Here is a 9,769-nt window from a genome sequence, read left to right as displayed (position 1 = left end):
TACTTTATAGTTTCCAGATGATTAGTTGTTAGTTGACGGTTTCCTGTTATGGATTATTGTAGTTGCTGTAGTTGTACAAGTTGGTACTGTATGCTAGTTCTGTTAGATGATTCCATTCACTTAGCCTAGTGCTAACCCCCCTCACCTCCTCCCTTGCAGGTTTTGGATCTTAGTGCTGGTAGGGACGGGAGTTGGGTTGACGATATGTTTGACAAGACGAACTCTGATGTCTTCACCTTTATAAATATGTAACTAGTTGTTTAACGTAACACCGGTGGTTTGTAATAAGTAACTAGCTAATGATTTGTGATAATCATGTTTGTAATTAACTAAGGGTATTTATGTGAATTAAGACTTCCGCTGTGATTTTAAAAAAAAAAAAATCTAGGGTGTTACATTCGGAAATACATCGAGAAATTCTTTTGCGACGGGAACATCATTGATGCTCTTTTCTTCAGTTTGTACTTTCTCGACGTGTGCTAGAATATCATAGCAACCTTTTCTTATTAGTTTTTGTGCCTTCAAATTACTAATAAGATGTAGCTTCGTGTTGCCCTTTTCTCCGTACACCATTAAGGGTTTTCCTTCTTCTCGTACAATGCGAATTGCATTTTTGTAACATACGATTTCTGCTTTCATCTCCTTCAGCCAGTCCATGCCAACTATTACATCAAAACTCCTTAACTCTACTGGTATTAAATCAATCTTAAATAATTCGCTACCCAGTTTAATTTCTCGATTCCGGCATATATAATCTGCTGAAATTAATTTACCGTTTGCTAATTCGAGTAAAAATTTACTATCCAACGGCGTCAATGGACAACTTAATTTAGCACAAAAATCTCTACTCATATAGCTTCTATCCGCACCCGAATCAAATAAAACGTAAGAAGATTTATTGTCAATAAGAAATGTACCCGTAACAAGTTCCGGGTCTTCCTGTACCTCTGCCGCATTAATATTGAAAACTCTTCCGCGGCCTTGTCCATTCGTGTTCTCCTGGTTCGGGCAATTTCTAATAATGTGGCCTGGTTTTCCACATTTATAACAAACTACATTGGCATAACTTGCTCCGACACTACTTGCTCCGCCATTACTTGTTCTGACGCCATTTGTTCCTTTCGTTCTGTTAACCCCTGGTCCGTAAACCTCACACTTCGCCGCGCTATGACTATTTCTTTTACACTTGTTGCAAAAGTTGGTGCAGAACCCCGAGTGATACTCTTCACACCTTTGGCATAGCTGCTTCTGATTGTTGTTGTTGTTGCAGTTGTTATTGTTGTTGGGATGATTGTTGTAGTTGTTGTTGTTGTTGTTGTGCCGTTTGTTGTAGTTGCGATTGATGTTGCAATTGTTGGGATAGTTGTTGTTGTATTGGTGACTCTTATCACCATTTTCCTCCCACTTTCTTTTGACTAGCTTCACGTTGGCCTCTTCGGCCGCCTGTTCTTTAATTCTTCCCTCAATCTGGTTCACTAGTTTGTGAGCCATTCTACATGCCTTTTGTATGGAGGCAGGCTCGTGTGAACTTATATCTTCTTGGATTCTCTCCGGTAACCCTTTCAAAAACACGTCGATCTTCTCTTCCTCATCTTCGAACGCTCTCGGACACAATAGGCACAATTTTGTGAAATTCTTTCATACGAAGTAATATCGAATCCTTGTGTTCATAACCCTCTAAGTTCTGACTTGAGCTTATTGACCTCGTTTCTGGGACGGTACTTCTCGTTCATCAAGTGCTTGAATGCTGACCACGGTAGCGCGTAAGCAGCATCTTGTCCCACTTGCTCTAGATAGGTATTCCACCATGTTAACGCAATACCTGTGAAGGTATGCGTAGCGTACTTCACTTTGTCTCCTTCAGCACACTTACTAATGGCAAACACCGTTTCAACTTTCTCGGTCCACCGTTTCAATCCGATTGGTCCTTCGGTCCCATCAAATTCTGAAGGTTTGCAGGCAGTGAATTCCTTGTAGGAGCATCCTACACGATTTCTTGCGCCATTAGCTGTATTGCTAGATTCAGAGTTATTGTTGGTATGTAGCACGGCCTGTACTGCGGCTATGTTTGAAGCAAGAAAGGCACGAAATTCCTCTTCGCTCATATTCAAGGTGTGTCGAGTAGTTGGTGCCATTTCCTTTAAAATAGTCAAATGAAACAATTTAATCATACAGAATATTAAGAGTAGTCAATAGTATCTCGTAGCATAATATGAACTCATTTATAAAAGCTTTTTCTTCATATTAGCGTTTTATAAGTTTAAATTCGGGTACTACCTACCCGTTAAGTTCATACTTAGTAGCTAATATACAATTCAACTACTACAATTCCATATGAAAAACTGATTATAATAATATATCACATACAAATATTCTTCAAACTTACAACTTTTCTATAGTACATATAACATGAAATATAGTACACTATGATACATGACAGTTTTGAAGATAAATCTAGTTAATACGCAAGTTGTTCAGCAAAGAAAATAAAGACACGTAATTCATAAGTCCAGAAACAAGTCATGCATTCTGGTTTCACTAAGATGACTTCCCATCCTTGGTCTTGTGGAAAATAACCGTTATGACCATTAGCTAGGCAGCATGTTGTAATGTCATTAAAAGGACGAGGGTTTCGTAATGTCCAACAGCCCCGTAATAATCTAAAAACCTTGTTTCTCACCCCAACTACTGAATCCGTCACTTGAAGGAAAGTTTTATTTAAAAGCTGCAATCTGATGTTCTTTTTCTCACTTTGGTAAGAAGCGAACATCACTAACCCGTAAGCATAACATGCTTCTTTATGTTGCATGTTAGAAGCTCTTTCTAATTCACGAAATCCTATGTTGGGATATGTTGAGTCAAAATAGGTTCTTAACCCGTAGCGTAAAATTGCATTTGGGTTCCCCGCATTTAACGCTTTAAAGAAAACACGGCGTAACTTAAAGTCTCCCCAATGTGATATACCTGACCTATCAAAGGAAAGCCTTTTATAAACTAAGGTATTTCTGGAAAGTCTTTCAAATGTTTGACAAGTTAATTTCGCCATAACTAAATGTGCTGATGAATTCTGACCGACTCTAGACAAGATTTCCTCAATCATATCCTCTGGTAGGTCTTCTAAAATATTCGGTTGTCTACCCTTAACGTCCATTTTGTTTTTATACTGTAAAATAGATAAGGATTAGATTCGTAATAACAAACAATACAAGCAATTTTTACATAGAACATAAAAGTACAAGCACACTACAATACATTTATTACACAACATGCTCACACCCCTCTAATCTGAATCACTGGTTTCTTCTTCTTCGGACTTGGTTCTTTTTCCTAATCTTCTAGGGATATATGATGTTCCTCTAATACGAGTCATCGTTTTCCACATTGGTTTAGAAAAACCTGGTGGTTTAGAGGTTCCCGGGTTATTGTCACAATATTGAAAATACGGGTGTTGACGGTACATATAAAGTTCATCGAGGTCGGAATCAGATTTCTCTATTTTGATGCCTTTTCCCTTATTATTTTCTTTTGCCTCATTAAATTGGGTCTGGGTAATTTCTATAACATCATCGGAATCCTCATCAGGATCCGATTTATCGAAAAATTGGTAATTTTCCCAATATTTTGCTTCCTTAGCGGAAACACCATTGACCATTATTAACTTTGGTCCATTGGTTGAGGATTTTCTTTTATTTAACCGGTTTTCTGTGGTTCCTACTATTCCCCCCTCCGGAACCTCTTCTTCTTCCGGTTCCTCTTCTTCTGGTTCCTCTTCTTCCGGTTCCGTTACCTCTTCTTCTAGTTCTTCGGGAACTTGTGAATCTTGCCAATATATATTCGACTCTTCGTTATTATTAGGTGAGTCAATGGGATTTGTGCTAGAGGTAGACATCTATCACACAATATTAAACATGTTAAGAGATTAATATATCACATAATATTTACATGTTAATAATAGATAGTTTCCAACAAAAATGTTAAGCAATCATTTTTAAAGAAAACACGGTCGAAGTCCAGACTCACTAATGCATCCTAACAAACTCGATAAGACACACTAATGCAAATTTTCTGGTTCTCTAAGACCAACTCTCGGATACCAACTGAAATGTCCCGTTCATATTAATTATAAACGTTCCATATTAATTGATTTCGTTGCGAGGTTTTGACCTCTATATGAGACGTTTTTCAAAGACTGCATTCATTTTTAAAACAACCATAACCTTTATTTTATCAATAAAGGTTTTAAAAAAAAACATTACGTAGATTATCAAATAATGATAACCTAAAATATACTGTTTACACACGACCATTACATAATGGTTTACAATAGAAATATATTACATCGACATATGTTTCTTGAATGCAGTTTTTACACAATATCATACAAACATGGACTCCAAATCTTGTCCTTATTTTAGTATGCAACAGCGAAAGCTCTTAGTATTCACCTGAGAATAAACATGCTATAAACGTCATCAAAAATGTTGGTGAGTTATAGGTTTAACCTATATATATCAAATCATAACAATAGACCACAAGATTTCATATTTCAATACACATCCCATACATAGAGATAAAAATCATTCATATGGTGAACACCTGGTAACCGACATTAACAAGATGCATATATAAGAATATCCTCATCATTCCGTGACACCCTTCGGATATGATATAAATTTCGAAGTACTAAAGCATCTGGTACTTTGGATGGGGTTTATTAGGCCCAATAGATCTATCTTTAGGATTCGCGTCAATTAGGTGTCTGTTCCCTAATTCTTAGATTACCAGACTTAATAAAAAGGGGCATATTCGATTTCGATAATTCAACCATAGAATGTAGTTTCACATACTTGTGTCTATTTTGTAAATCATTTATAAAACCTGCATGTATTCTCATCCCAAAAATATTAGATTTTAAAAGTGGGACTATAATTCACTTTCACAGATATTTCCTTCCTCAGAAATAAAACTTGGCCACGAATCGATTCACGAACCTATACAAATATGTACATATATATCAAAGTATGATCAAAATATAATTACAACCATTTTTATTATGTTTTAAAGATTTAAGTGTATTAAGTCAGCTGTCCTCGTTAGTAACCTACAACTAGTTGTCCACAGTTAGATGTACAGAAATAAATCGATATATATTATCTTGAATCAATCCACGACCTAGTATATACACATCTCAGGCTAGATCACAACTCAAAGTATATATATTTTTGGAATCAACCTCAACCCTGTATAGCTAACTCCAACATTACTGCATATAGAGTGTCTATGGTTGTTCCAAATAATATATATACATGGGTCGATATGATATGTCAAAATATTTGCATACGTGTCTATGGTATCCTAAGATTACATAATATATTAGAATACATATATAATACAATATAAGTTAGCTAGGATATGATTTGTATAGATTTGTTAAACATTTCCCGTAGCTAAAAAGATCAAAAATATCCAATCTTGTTTTACCCATAACTTCTTAATTTTAAATCCGTTTTGAGTGAATCAAATTGCTATGGTTTCATATTGAACTCTAATTTAAGAATCCAAACAGAAAAAGTATAGGTTTATAGTTGGAAATTTAAGTTACATGTCAATTACTAAAGAGGTAGTCATTTCCGTCGAAAGAACGACATCTTGATGACCATTTTGAAAAACATACTTTCACTTTGAGTTTAACCAAGATTTTTGGATATAGTTTCATGTTCATATGAAAAATTATTTTCCCAGAAGAACAATTTTTAAATCAAAGTTTATCATAGTTTTTAATTATCCAAACCAAAACAGCCCCCGGTTTCACTACAACGGCGTATATCCGATTTTATGGTGTTCATCGTGTTTCCAGGTTTTAAATCATTAAGTTAGCATATCATATAGATATAGAACATGTGTTTAGTTGATTTTAAAAGTCAAGTTAGAAGGATTAACTTTTGTTTGTGAACAAGTTTAGAATTAACTAAACTATGTTCTAGTGATTACAAGTTTAAACCTTCGAATAAGATAGCTTTATATGTATGAATCGAATGATGTTATGAATATCATTACTACCTCAAGTTTTCTGGATAAAACTACTGGAAATGAGAAAAATGGATCTAGCTTCAAAGGATTCTTGGATGGCTTGAAAGTTCTTGAAACAGAATCATGACACGAAAACAGTTCAAGTAAGATTTTCACTCGAAATAAGATTGTTATAGTTGTAAAAATTGAATCAAAGTTTGAATATGAATATTACCTTGAATTAGAAAGATAACCTACTGTAAATAACAAAGGTTCCTTGATCTTAGATGATTACTTGGAATGGATTTGAAAGCTTGGAAGTAGACTTGCAAACTTGGAAGTATTCTTGATTTTTATGAAACTATACTTATGGAATTTATGAAGAACACTTAGAACTTGAAGATGGAACTTGAGAGAGATCAATTAGATGAAGAAAATTGAAGAATGAAAGTGTTTGTAGGTGTTTTTGGACGTTGGTATATGGATTAGATATAAAGGATATGTAATTTTGTTTTCATGTAAATAAGTCATGAATGATTACTAATATTTTTGTAATTTTATGAGATATTTCATGCTAGTTGCCAAATGATGGTTCCCACATGTGTTAGGTGACTCACATGGGCTGCTAAGAGCTGATCATTGGAGTGTATATACCAATAGTACATACATCTAAAAGCTGTGTATTGTACGAGTACGAATACGGGTGCATACGAGTAGAATTGTTGATGAAACTGAACGATGATGTAATTGTAAGCATTTTTGTTAAGTAGAAGTAGTTTGATATGTTTCTTGAAGTCTTTCAAAAGTGTAAGAATACATATCAAAACACAACATGTATATACATTCTAATGGAGTCGTTAAGTCTTCGTTAGTCGTTACATGTAAGTGTTGTTTTGAAACCTTTAAGTTAACGATCTCAATTAATGTTGTTAACCCAATGTTTATTATATCAAATGAGATGTTAAATTATTATATTATCATGATATTATGATGTATGAATATCTCTTAATATGATATATATATTAAAATATCGTTACAACGATAATCGTTACAACGATAATCGTTACATATAAGTCTCGTTTCGTAATTCTTGAGTTAGTAGTCTTGTTTTTACATATGTAGTTCATTGTTAACACACTTAATGATATATTTAAATATCATTTTATCATGTTAAATATAGTGTATCAATATCTTAATATGATACATATGTATTTGGTAGACGTTATCATAACGATAATCGTTATATATATTATTTCGAGTTTCTTAACTTAGTAATCTCATTTCTTATGTATATCACACATTGTTAATATACGTAGTGAGATACTTACTCATCACAAACTTATGTCAACCATATATATATATATATATATATATATATATATATATATATATATATATATATATATATATATATATATATACCACAACATGTAGTTTTTACAATTTTGTAACGTTCGTAAATCGCCGGTCAACTTGGGTGATCAATTGTCTATATGAAACTTATTTCATTTAATCAAGTCTTAACAAGTATGATTGCTTAACACGTTAGAAACATTTAGTCATGTAAATATCAATCTCAATTAATATATATAAACATGGAAAAGTTCGGGTCACTACAGATATGATATGTCAAAACCTTGTATACGTGTCCCAATATTTAAAGTGTGTAAAATAAATAACAGAAATTAAATGACGATAAATAAAATTGCGAGAATTAAAATTGCGATAATAAATTGCGATAATAAATTGCGATAAATAAATGTAATATGGAATCAACAGTTAGCTAGGAACAGTTAGCTAGGATTTTGTTAGCGTGGATTCTTAACCAAATTTCTCATAGTTAATTTGTTTGTTTCTAACAAATTTTATTTTGTCCAATGTTTTATTCATTATGCCACTTGTTGGATTCTGATAAATCAAAATCCAAATATGAAATTGAATGAAAATGGTTATTCTGTGGTGAACGAATTCGTATATCTGTGGATGTAAGTAGGATAGTAAATAATCGTTGAATCAAATTCGAAGAATATACATTGTAACTTATTAATGTGAAATCTAAATATTCCTCGGGTATTACCTACCCGTTAAAATATTTTCACCATTAACAGTTTGTACAAAAGAATTTTTAATTACAATCTTTAAGAAAACATATATACATATATATTTTCTTCAGATGTAATCATGGATTTAATGAGTTAATATGATATTAATCTCATTTTCTTTTCGGTTTGAGCTAGAATAAATAATCTCTAAGACTTTAGAGATTACATAATCGCCATGAAGAACGAAGATAATTGATGTAGAACGATACGTAGAACGGTGATTATACTCGAGGTACAGAATGAGATGTTGAGGCATGGATTGTTGATGGTACTGGTGCTGTTATTGATGGTACTATTGGTGCCGGTGATATTACTGAAGCTGGTAATTTTTGCACCATATTCTCCAAATTGATTACTTGAGCGCGAAGTTCGTTGACTTCTTCTATTATTCCGGGATGATTGTCGGTCAGAACGAGCGGATGAGTAAGTTTTAGAATTTTAGATAGAATATAATCATGACGAGATATCCTGGAAATAAGGGTGAAAATGGTGTTTTGGGCTGATTCGCCGGTAAGTGTTTCAGGTTCTTCGCCAAGAGGGAAATTTGGTTGGTGGAAAGGAATTTCCTTCTTCTCGTTTCCGTTAATTAAGTCGACTATGAACTCATCAGATGAATTGGGGATGGCTGATTGGCTGATTCATTCTGGTGACGCTGCTTCCGGAGTTTAGGTGAACATCCATGTCGGAATAGTTGTCGGGTTCCGAAGAACTTGAACTAGTGACGAGTTCCATTTTGTACGATTGAGTAAAGGATTTTTCGATATGAAATGGTTTTCTGGCTATCGGATGGTATTCTATTTTACATAGAATATATATATATATATATATATATATATATATATATATATATATATATATATATATATATATATATATATATATATATATATATATATATATATAGAACAAAAGATTTCGTAGATTGCGGAGGGATTTACGGAATATGTCAGGCAAAGTTTACAGTAACAGATACGCTAAGATATGAATTAGCAGATATGCTAAGATATGAACTTTTGTCTATACACTAATCATGCAATAAATGCAATAAGATGTGTCTAGACTAAGGATGATAAGCAAGTGATTCCCTAAGAATGATAAGCAAAACTTTTGACATGCAGACACGGTCGAAGTTCAGACCCACTAATGCATCTAAACAACTATCAGTTAGACACACTAATGCAAGACCTGGTTCGCTAAGACCACCGCTCTGATACCACATGAAGCGACCAGTCCTAATCCATAAGGACGAATACAACAACATATGATTACATCGCGAGGTATTTGACCTCTAAATGATACATTTTACAAACATTGCATTTGTTTTTAAAATACAATATTTCTTTACATCGAAAGTTGACGGCATGCATACCATTTCATAATATATCCAACTATAATTGACTTAATACTAATCTTGATGAACTCAACGACTCGAATGCAACGTCTTTTGAAATATGTCATGAATGACTCCGAGTAATATCTCTAAAATGAGCAAATGCACAGCGGAAGATTTCTTTCATACCTGAGAATAAACATGCTTTCAAGTGTCAAACAAAAGGGTTGGTGAGTTCATTAGTTTATCGTAAACATTCATTTCCATCATTTTAATAGACCACAAGATTTCAGTTTTCAGTTTTTCATAAACATAATCTCATATCAGG

The sequence above is a fragment of the Rutidosis leptorrhynchoides genome, chromosome 2, assembly GCF_046630445.1.
Source record: "Rutidosis leptorrhynchoides isolate AG116_Rl617_1_P2 chromosome 2, CSIRO_AGI_Rlap_v1, whole genome shotgun sequence".
Lineage (NCBI taxonomy): Eukaryota > Viridiplantae > Streptophyta > Magnoliopsida > Asterales > Asteraceae > Rutidosis > Rutidosis leptorrhynchoides.
The sequence above is the reverse complement of the archived record's forward strand: the minus strand, read 5'-3'. Positions refer to the sequence as shown.